This window comes from Mauremys reevesii, linkage group 13, assembly GCF_016161935.1.
Source record: "Mauremys reevesii isolate NIE-2019 linkage group 13, ASM1616193v1, whole genome shotgun sequence".
Classification (NCBI taxonomy): Eukaryota; Metazoa; Chordata; order Testudines; family Geoemydidae; genus Mauremys; species Mauremys reevesii.
In genome coordinates this window covers 36,990,409-36,999,713 of record NC_052635.1, presented here as the reverse complement: position 1 = coordinate 36,999,713, position 9,305 = coordinate 36,990,409, and the positions used below count along the sequence as shown (strand labels likewise).

Genomic DNA, 9,305 nt, shown 5'->3' with positions numbered 1-9,305 from the left:
TTACAGGTTGAGTGACACATATATATTGCCAGCATTAAGCATTTCTCTTGTAACATTTAGTGTATTGAACATTTTGATGAAGTCAATGGAGTTACAATGATTTACAGTAGCTGGAGATGTGGCTCATGCTCTGTTATGAAGTCTCAGATTAACAGAACAGTAAGCAAGATCCTGCCATTCAGAATTCTTTCCATTCAGGTCCTTTGTTGTATGTCCTTCCACTTAGGTCCGAAACCCCGGGAATTATCATCAAACCTTATTAGTATTGCTTTTGTAGCATAACACTTTTGATATCCTAAAATGCAATAACATTTGGTTGGTCTATATTTGACATCTGAATTGTATTAAGAAAAGAAAATCATTATAAAACCAATATGGTGAGATGCTGGTACTCTAGCGCATGCCCTACAGAAGCCTGTTCATGTGAAACTGCGCTCAAGGACAAAGAAAGGACATCACAAATTCCTATAAAGCTTCCTTTTGACAGACTCACGCTACTGGAATATGAGCAAACTCTTGTTTACTTTGTTCAATGCCACAATTAGTGAAAATCAAAGTGTCTGCGGATGCATTTTGTGATGTAAATTATTAGGTAATTAACCTTAATGCACTCTGTTTAGAATCCCCAACTTACTGAGAGAGTTGAGAATATTTATCAAATGCAATAATATATATGTCTGCACCACTGCTTAATTATAAATAAAACAAGCCCGTAATACAATGTGAGGGATTTGGGATAGTGCTAATGGAAACTAGAGCAGGAAGGAGGGAGAGAGTGAAATATTTATCAGAGCAAAGAGATAGAGATTCATATCACAATGATGCAAATAAAAGGTTTAACAGAAGGCCGCTCTGCTGCCATGCTGATTTATTTCATTATGTCTATTCTCTTTCATGAGAGATTGTGAAGCAAAAGCTGTTTATGTTTAAAAATCATGGATAATGTATAACTAAACTTTGTGTTTTGGTCTCAATAGCAGAGCTACCCTACTCTGTTCATATGGAGGAAGTGGACAATATCCATCAGGGTCACATTTTTCTTATCTGAGAGAATGAAACTAGTACCGTCACTAGGATTTTCACAGAGTGGCAGCTAATATGCCACTGGATATTATCAAGGCTGGATAGAAGAACCTGGATGCCAACAGCTAGTTGGGGGTTTGCACATAGGAACCGGGACTGCCTTGATTTTGGAAAGTAGAAGAAAGTGCCGACTGTACTCTTGGATCACTAAGCATCAATGCTATAAAGATACCATGTACATGTGATGGGGAAAGCAAATATTAATTATATTATTTTATTATCTATATTATACAATTATATTTAGTTTGGGGCAATATTCCATGTAGTAGGCCAAACGTGTGAAGAGGCACGAGGAAGAGAGTTTGAACTGGAACAGTGCTAGCATTGAGTAAGTGTGATATTAATGGGAATTAGGTGCTAACCTATGCAGGCACTTAAATCTTACTAGGCACCTAGCTGCATCTTCAGTAATGCTAATGCTCATGTTTAAATCTGGCCCTTAGAGCTATTTTACTGGGTTGGGGCAGAATGACTCAAAGCAAATCTCTTTCTCTCCAATAACCCCATACAATGAAGGAACGGATTAGGCCTGTAGTAATCTGTACAAATACCTGTTTAAAGTTAAATTATGCCCTTGGATAGATACATAGTAGGCAGGTTGGAAAGAGCATAAGGAACTCTTTCTTTCTGTACCCATAACATAGCTCCTTGCATTCCCTGAACACTGTGTCAGGAGCCACAAGAACTACCAGTAGCACTGAATGAGCAAGAAAGGGCCTCAGCATCTTTAGGTGGGTTCATCCCCTTTCTTCAAATGAGAAGACACAGATCTAATGTCAAGCAGCAAGTCATTGTCAGAGCCTGACTGCCATTCTCCTCCTCATCCTCTAACCAAGGGACCATATTGTCCACTCTTTTTATGAAAAAGCAAATCTTTTTCTGAATCAACTCAGTGCAGAATGGAAGTGTCACCATTTTGCTCATAACCCCAGCTAGTAGCAAAATTATGGCAAAAACCAAAGTAATACCTGTCACAGGAGACGTTGTTGTGTTGTGTTATTTTCACAGCAAGGAGCTGTTTTCCCTTGTGGCACTGCTAAAGCATTGTACTTGGTCAGAAAACCCACATGTACTCCCAAAGCCACACTGCTTTTCACGTGACTCTTCCTAAAGCAAATATTGACAGATTCGTACAGTTTGAAAGAAGAGGCAAGAGGAAAGGGCTCTGATGACACAAATGAGATGTGTCATTCAATCAAAGCATTAAAAATAATAATTTAAGATTTCTCTGTGCATGAGAAGACCTCCGAAGGGGTATCTTTCTCTCTATGGGCATAAGTAACTCCCATTGACATTCATGTGATGGATTTGATTTATGTTGAGTATAGCTCTAGGGTTGGGGCTCATTCACCCTAAGTAAAAGTGGTGAGGACTATAGAAGGAATGTAATTTGAGAGAGATGTTTTGAGTTTAACACAAGTCTTTCTTCTGTATACCCTTTAAAGCAGACATGATGGCATATGAGCCAGCTACAAATTGACAGAGACCTGAGATTTATATGTGTGTTAAAATAAGCACCAAATTTTGTGCATGCAATTGCCACACTTGTGCAGAAAAAACAGTTGTGTATAGAATCATCATAACTACATGTAAATGCAGGAATAGATGTGAATATGGAAATGTAGAAATGAAAAAATGCCTTTAACTAAACAGGCTCGTTATCTCTTTGGTTGGCAGATTTATTCGGTGTGTCACCAGCATGACGACACGTTTAAAAATACTGTAAAAGACTGTGCTAAATTCCCCATTCATGTAAACATCCACAAAACTTCTCCTCCTCATCCTCTAACCAAGGGACCATATTGTCCACTCTTTTTATGAAAAAGCAAATCTAAGGAAACACAAGCAAATATAAATGCTGGGCTAGCCCTAGGACTTGGGCTTGCCGATTGAACTGCTTTGGGTTATATATGGGGAGGAGTCTCAGACAAGTTCTCTATCCCACTTGTAGTGTATCTGTGGGTAGAATGAAGTGTCATGTAGTCAGGCATGGATGTGCTTGTGATTGAGGACCAATTAGTTGGAGGCGGATCAATGTCCTTGTTCTCAGTGGGAGTTGGGCATAGGATGGGTTGGTCCCCCCCTTCTGAGATGCCCCTGCTCAATCAGCCTGGGCTCCCCCTCCCCCTGCTTTGCTGAATTAGGCTCTCCGACCTCTTGAAGCACACACACAGGTAGGCCACACCCCGCTGCAGACACAGACTGAAGTCAGCTCTGTGTGAGAGGCCTCCCCCAGCACTGACCCCTTTTGGGGACATAATCCAAAATAATATTGTCTTGCGCTGTATAGAAAAAGCTGCACAGCACAAGCTCATAAAAATCCACCTTCTTCCTCAGTGTGAAGAGAGAGATGCACACTTCTTGCCCCCCCAGTTAGAAATTGTATAAACTGGGTTTTATTATAAACAAGAAATAAGTTTATTAACTACCAAAGGTGGATTTTAAGTGAATATAAAAGATAACAGACAGAACAAAGCAGATTACTGGCCAAATAAAGCAAAATATGCAAGCTAAGCTCAATATACTTAAGAAACAGGTTACAAAATATAAATTCTCACCCTAAACGTAATTTTAGGCAGGTTGCAAAGTTTCTGTGGTTCAGAGTTCCAGTTATATTCCTTTTCAGACTGGACCCCTGTCTCACTCTGGACTTCACCCTTGCCTTCCCTTCAGGTGGCTTTAGCAGTCTTTCTTCTTGGGCAGATAGGCCTTGGAGAGGAGGAGTCCAAGTTGCCTTCCTCCCCACCCTTAAATAGGATTTACATAAGGTGGGAATCCTTTGTTTCCCAAACTTGACCCCCGACCCTTACAGTGGAAAGTTACAAGAAGTCACAGGTAATGTTTAGTATCAGGTGACAAGCCCACCTGACTCTGTAGTATCACAGGGTCCATGAGTCAGTGGCAGTATGAAGCGTTGGCAGGAAGGCCAAGCCTTTTCACAGTCCATTGTCTTCGCTGATGGGCCATCAGCCCTGTCTGGCTTTTCCATTGGTGTATCTGAAGTGTTAGCAGTGGGTGTCACCCAAAGTAGCATAGTTGAAATACAGATACAAAGTCAATATTCCTAACTTGAGATATAGAAATGATACAGCCATATAAATTGGATAATCACATTCAGTAAATTATAGCCTTTCCAATGATATCCTACAAGACCCATCTTGCATAAAGTACATCTCAGTTATGTCATATTCATATCATAAGCATATATTCACAGGGAGATTTGGTCCAGGGTTCATATTTAAGAGGAGGGGATGGAATCTCTGTGAGTGGGAAGTGAATATTGTCATTAGCCACTGAAGAGCATAAACAAATGCCGGGGGGGGGGGGGGAGGGGTCTCTGCAACCCTGGATAAAGGTCCTCCTTTGTCAGTGGGAGAGGGTTTGTGAATGTGTTACTGAGCAGGAGAGGTGTATTTACTGCATATTTATTTGAGGTTTTGCTGGAGATGTTAAGGACAGTTAATTTTGTGAGAAATGCAGTTTACCAGACATCTGTGTGTAGAGAGATATTTAAAGTAATGGAGAGTGACTCACTAAGAGATGGCATTTCTTGAAAAAAAATCTTTGCCTTGGGTTTGTTTTCCTCTTCTCTCATTTATACTGGTATAAGCCAAGAGTAACCTCATGAAAGCCAAGTGAGCCACACCTATATAAAATGACTGTAAGTGAAACCAAATCAGACCTTATGAGTCTTGCATTGTATTGTGCTTATTCTCTTGTTGCTTAAATTCTGAAGGCCAGGTCCTCAGATGGTATTAATTGATATATTCCAGTAGAGTTACATTTATTTGTACCAGATGAGGATTTGGCCCTGACTCTGCTTTGTGGACTTTTAATTTCTTCTTTGCTACTGGTGGGTCTACAGATTCCTCAAAATTCCTCATCATCCTCACAAACTGATCAAATACTAGATCCTGTTCATATTATTAGCTCATTAAAAGGATCTCTTATCAGCAGAACAGAACTCAAAGAAATCAAGTTTGATCTTTTGCACTGGCTATTAAAAAGTGTTTCCTCTTTGAAACCTGCAAAGATCAAGCTCTCTCACTTAAGTGAGAGCATTAACCTCTTTTCATTTACAGCAGCATCAATTTAAAAAACAGTGGCTGTTCCTTACTTGCTTCCATCTAACAATAGTAGTAACAGGCTCAGTCAAAAGAGGGATAAATGCCATACGAGTAGCCAGCAGATCCCATAACTCTCATCTATTCATTATTTCATCAGTGAATGAATCCAAGATGGGAAGATCCCCATAGTTCTTCTATATCCAAAACATAAATTTCCTTGTAAGAAGGATTTCAGAGGGAAACAGAAGGCGGCCTAGTGACCAGAACATCTGAGATCCATTCCAAGCTCTATCATTGAATCATCGTGTGACCTAGAGTCAGTCACTTTAACCATGTACTCCTTATTTTACTTACCTGTAAAATGATGAGGCCAACATTTCCAAAAGGGCTCCACTCACTTGGGTGCCTTGACTTTTGGGCAGCCAAACCTGAGAAATCTAGGGTATGACAGCAGGATTGTTGAGCACTCACAGATCCAACTGAAGTCACTGCAGGTGCTCAGCAACTCTGAAAATCAGACATCTGAAGTCAGGCACTTGAAAATTAGTGAACAGGCTCACTGGAAAATATGTTTATTTACAAGTAGAGCCAAGTGGCTTAATTAGCACCAGCTCATGAATGGTCCTTTTGCAGGAGTTTTGGAGAACACAAGAAGACTCCTCTGTTGCTCACCCCAGGCAAAGGTCAGCCACAATTACACTCCTTGTGCCTGAGGGAGCCCAGGACTGCTCCCTCTGTGTGCCTGTGGGGGAATACACTTCCTCAGCAGATAGTGAACACTGCATCCTATCTTTCTCCCTGAAGCCCAATCTCTCCCTGATCTTCTCCTGCGGCAGCTTGGCTTGATGCCATTCCTTAAAGAACCTTATTTCATATAAAGATACAACTGACGTGTAAAGACTAATAGAACCCTGATTTTTTTTTTTTACAAATATTTATCTATAAAGATTAACCTCTTTTCAACTGCTGAAATCATCTTGCTGACACCAAATGTGACTTCAGTCCTTCAGCCAACGTTCAACTGCCTGTACAGGTTTAAAAACACTCAGATTTGTCGGCAAAGAAAAACCAGGCACATTGTATATATTGGTTACCATTATTATGTAAATCATCACTGAATTATTAATTAATTAACCTATGCACTGCACCTACTGTAATTGAGATGTTCAGTTGTATGAATTTTTATTTTCTCTTCTCAGTCACCAATTAATTAATCAAATAGGGGTTCTGCTGTACTGTAGTTTACCCTTTTACCCCATGTAGAAAACTTATGTTATTGAAAGTGCTAAATAAAGAGCAATTGGACGTATTGGTCTCAGACTTAAAGGACCAGATCCTCAGCTGGTGTAAAAATCAGTGTCACACCAACAGACCTATGCCAATTTACATCAGCTGAGGAGCTAGTCCCAAGCTTTCCCAATCATAGCTTATTATTGCTGTTTCACATACTTTAAATGATCAGATTACCTCCCTCCAATGCCTACAAAATATACATGGTTAAGAATTTACATGTTCATGAACCTTATTTCAACAGGAACTTTAATATTTAATTGAAAATATTCTCTATAATTAGTAATATGCAAGCTAATGTAAAAGGGTAACATCCTTCATGCAATAGAAAAAGGAACACTGAATATGAAAAAGAAGATGAATCACACAGAAAGAATAAGCTACAAAACACTGAAAATAAAACATACAAATTTCTCTGTGAATGATCAATGTCTAGAGTTTGCTATAATTATAATTTAATTATGAACCCAATTTTGCAACAATTTTTTAAAGTACATAGTTATCATTTAAATACTTTCCATGTAATTATCTGCTGTTGAACTCGCTCATTATGTGGCAATTACTGCATAAATTATCCTGTGGTTTAAGATTTTTTTTTCCATTTCACAGTGATTTGTAATCCAATAATACAAATCATTTGACCTGCTTTCAGTGGCCTCAATATTACACTCTGACTTCCAAGAGATGGTGGCTAAATCTTGGCTATAAAGAAGGTGGCCAGATAAGCGTCTCTGCTGCTTTCTTCTAACATTCAAGAAGATTGGCAAACAATGATATTTCAGAAATTTTCATGCCACTTCCATCTTGGCCCACCTCCCTTCTCCCCCCTAATTTTTTTGCCTAAAAGAAATAAAATCTAGAGTTCCACTCATCCAAGGACTCTCTCCATAGTCTTCAAGTCACATTCTAACCTTATTAAGCTGAGCGGAATCATGGACACAAGACACTGAAACCTAGAGGCAGATCTTCAGTTGATGTATATTGTCATATCTCTGTTGATTTCAATGGAGTGGTGACAATTTACGTCAGCTGAGGAGCTGCCTCCTAATTCACAGAAAGGAATTAAATTCATTCCGGACTGTGGACTAAAATATAATAGCCTACAGGTTTAATAACTGAGCCCTGAACTGAGCAGATGAACATTCCTTTGTAGGAAACATTACCTTCTTGTGGAGGAGGGACTTTATCGCTCATGATGTAGTGGAATCTCTCTTTAGAAAATGACTCCAGGTCAGCCAAACTTCCTTCAGCCTAAAATAGGGCCTCTGTAGGGATAGTGTTTCATGAGGGCTGCCCATGGTTGCATATCTGTCTTCTCCATGATATGGTGGCTAGAGAGCACTTTTTTGATTTTATATCATTTGGGCAAAACAAAGAACATGTATTCTTCTTATAGTGCTTTCCAGATCATTTTATGCATTTTCACATATATATGGCAATAGTATAGATCTTCTTTTGAAAACTGCCTGCAGGGGTGTTGGAACAATTTTTATAGTGGAGGTGCTAAAAGCCATTGAACAAAACTGTAAACCCTGTACATGATGGAAACTGCTTCAAGCAAAGGGTGCTGTCGCACACCCCAACACCGCTAATTCCAGCAACCCTGTCTGCCTGGGGGATATCCTTAGAGGAAAAGGAGGAAGACTGGCTTTCATAGTGAACTTGGAACATATCAAGTTTTACAAAACTTGGGCCTGTCTATTCAAGTTTCAGAACCATTTCTTGCTGGTGAGTCAATGAACTTCTGCATGCCAAGTTTAAACCACATACATTGAATATACTTTCATTTAACAGAGCTGAAATGCAGTTCCTGAAGAGGCACTGTTGAGGGAAAATCTTAATTGGCATGGTTCTCCATCTTGTTTTACAAAACAACAACTAGGACTCCATTTTAGGCCCCCTCCTTCACGGAGAGCTTCCTGCCCCTCATCCCCTGCCTTTTTCAAATTAGAGTGGGAAAAGGCATGGAGCAGTTAGGATCACGTGACTGAATAATCTGTCTAGCAACTGCAGACTATTTAGGTGGCAGCCTCAGTCCTGCTCTGGGCTGTCCATCCTAGTGACAGTCAGTGTCTCCAACATTGCCAGCCTTTGAAAGGAATCCTAGCTAGGCCAGGATTATGGTGTATGATACCAGGTTATCTCTGTGTCATACACTGCACGCACCCGTTTCCATTTCCATCAGCAAGTCCGTGTACTCCTACTCAGGACAATGCATAAGACAGAAGAAAGAGGACAAGCCACTTACCTGGTGATGATGGCATCCTGTGTTCCAACATTTCAGTGTTCCTGTGGTCCAGCATTCCAGTTTCATTGGTTCTGTCCAGGATTCCAGAACCATCCTCATTGCGTAGTCGGGGTTCATTCCATGGGACCATCGGGGGTCATCCCCTGGACAAGAAGAGAGATGGTACTGTAGTTTCTTTTTATTGTCTTTTAATCCTCCCAATGTGTCAGGTTTGTGGACTCCGGACTTCAAATCCTTCCATTCACTGTTACCAGCCGAGCGTTTACTGTTATTACTTGTATTTGTGTATGTTAGTTTATAACAAGGGTTCTGTTTAAGATGTAGCAAAAACTGTCCTGCTGCTTGAAATATGTTGTATTAATTAGCTCTTTTCACTGTAAATCAGTGGCACACAGGTAATTTGACACTTGTAAATAAACATAGACTCCTTTTTGCCATCAGAGCTAGAAAACATGTGGTTATTAAGATGCATCTATATTTGGAAAGCCAGATTAACTCCCAAATATTTCTTACTGTAGTTGTATATTAAGCTTGGCCATATTTAAAAGCCCTAATGTTACACAAGTGGAGGCCTGGTCCTGAACTTCTTTCACCCACATTAATTTCAGAGGGAGTTT

At 39.9% G+C, this 9,305-nt stretch overlaps 1 long non-coding RNA gene across 1 annotated transcript; it reads right to left on the bottom strand.

Moving 5' to 3' along the window:
* Positions 1 to 6,103: 6,103 nt before the first annotated feature.
* Positions 6,104 to 8,666, bottom strand: LOC120379723. Its single transcript, XR_005587552.1, has 3 exons — positions 8,607 to 8,666; positions 7,604 to 7,705; positions 6,104 to 6,175 (listed from the first exon to the last, which is right to left on the bottom strand). It is a non-coding gene; the product is annotated as an uncharacterized LOC120379723 (long non-coding RNA).
* Positions 8,667 to 9,305: the final 639 nt, after the last annotated feature.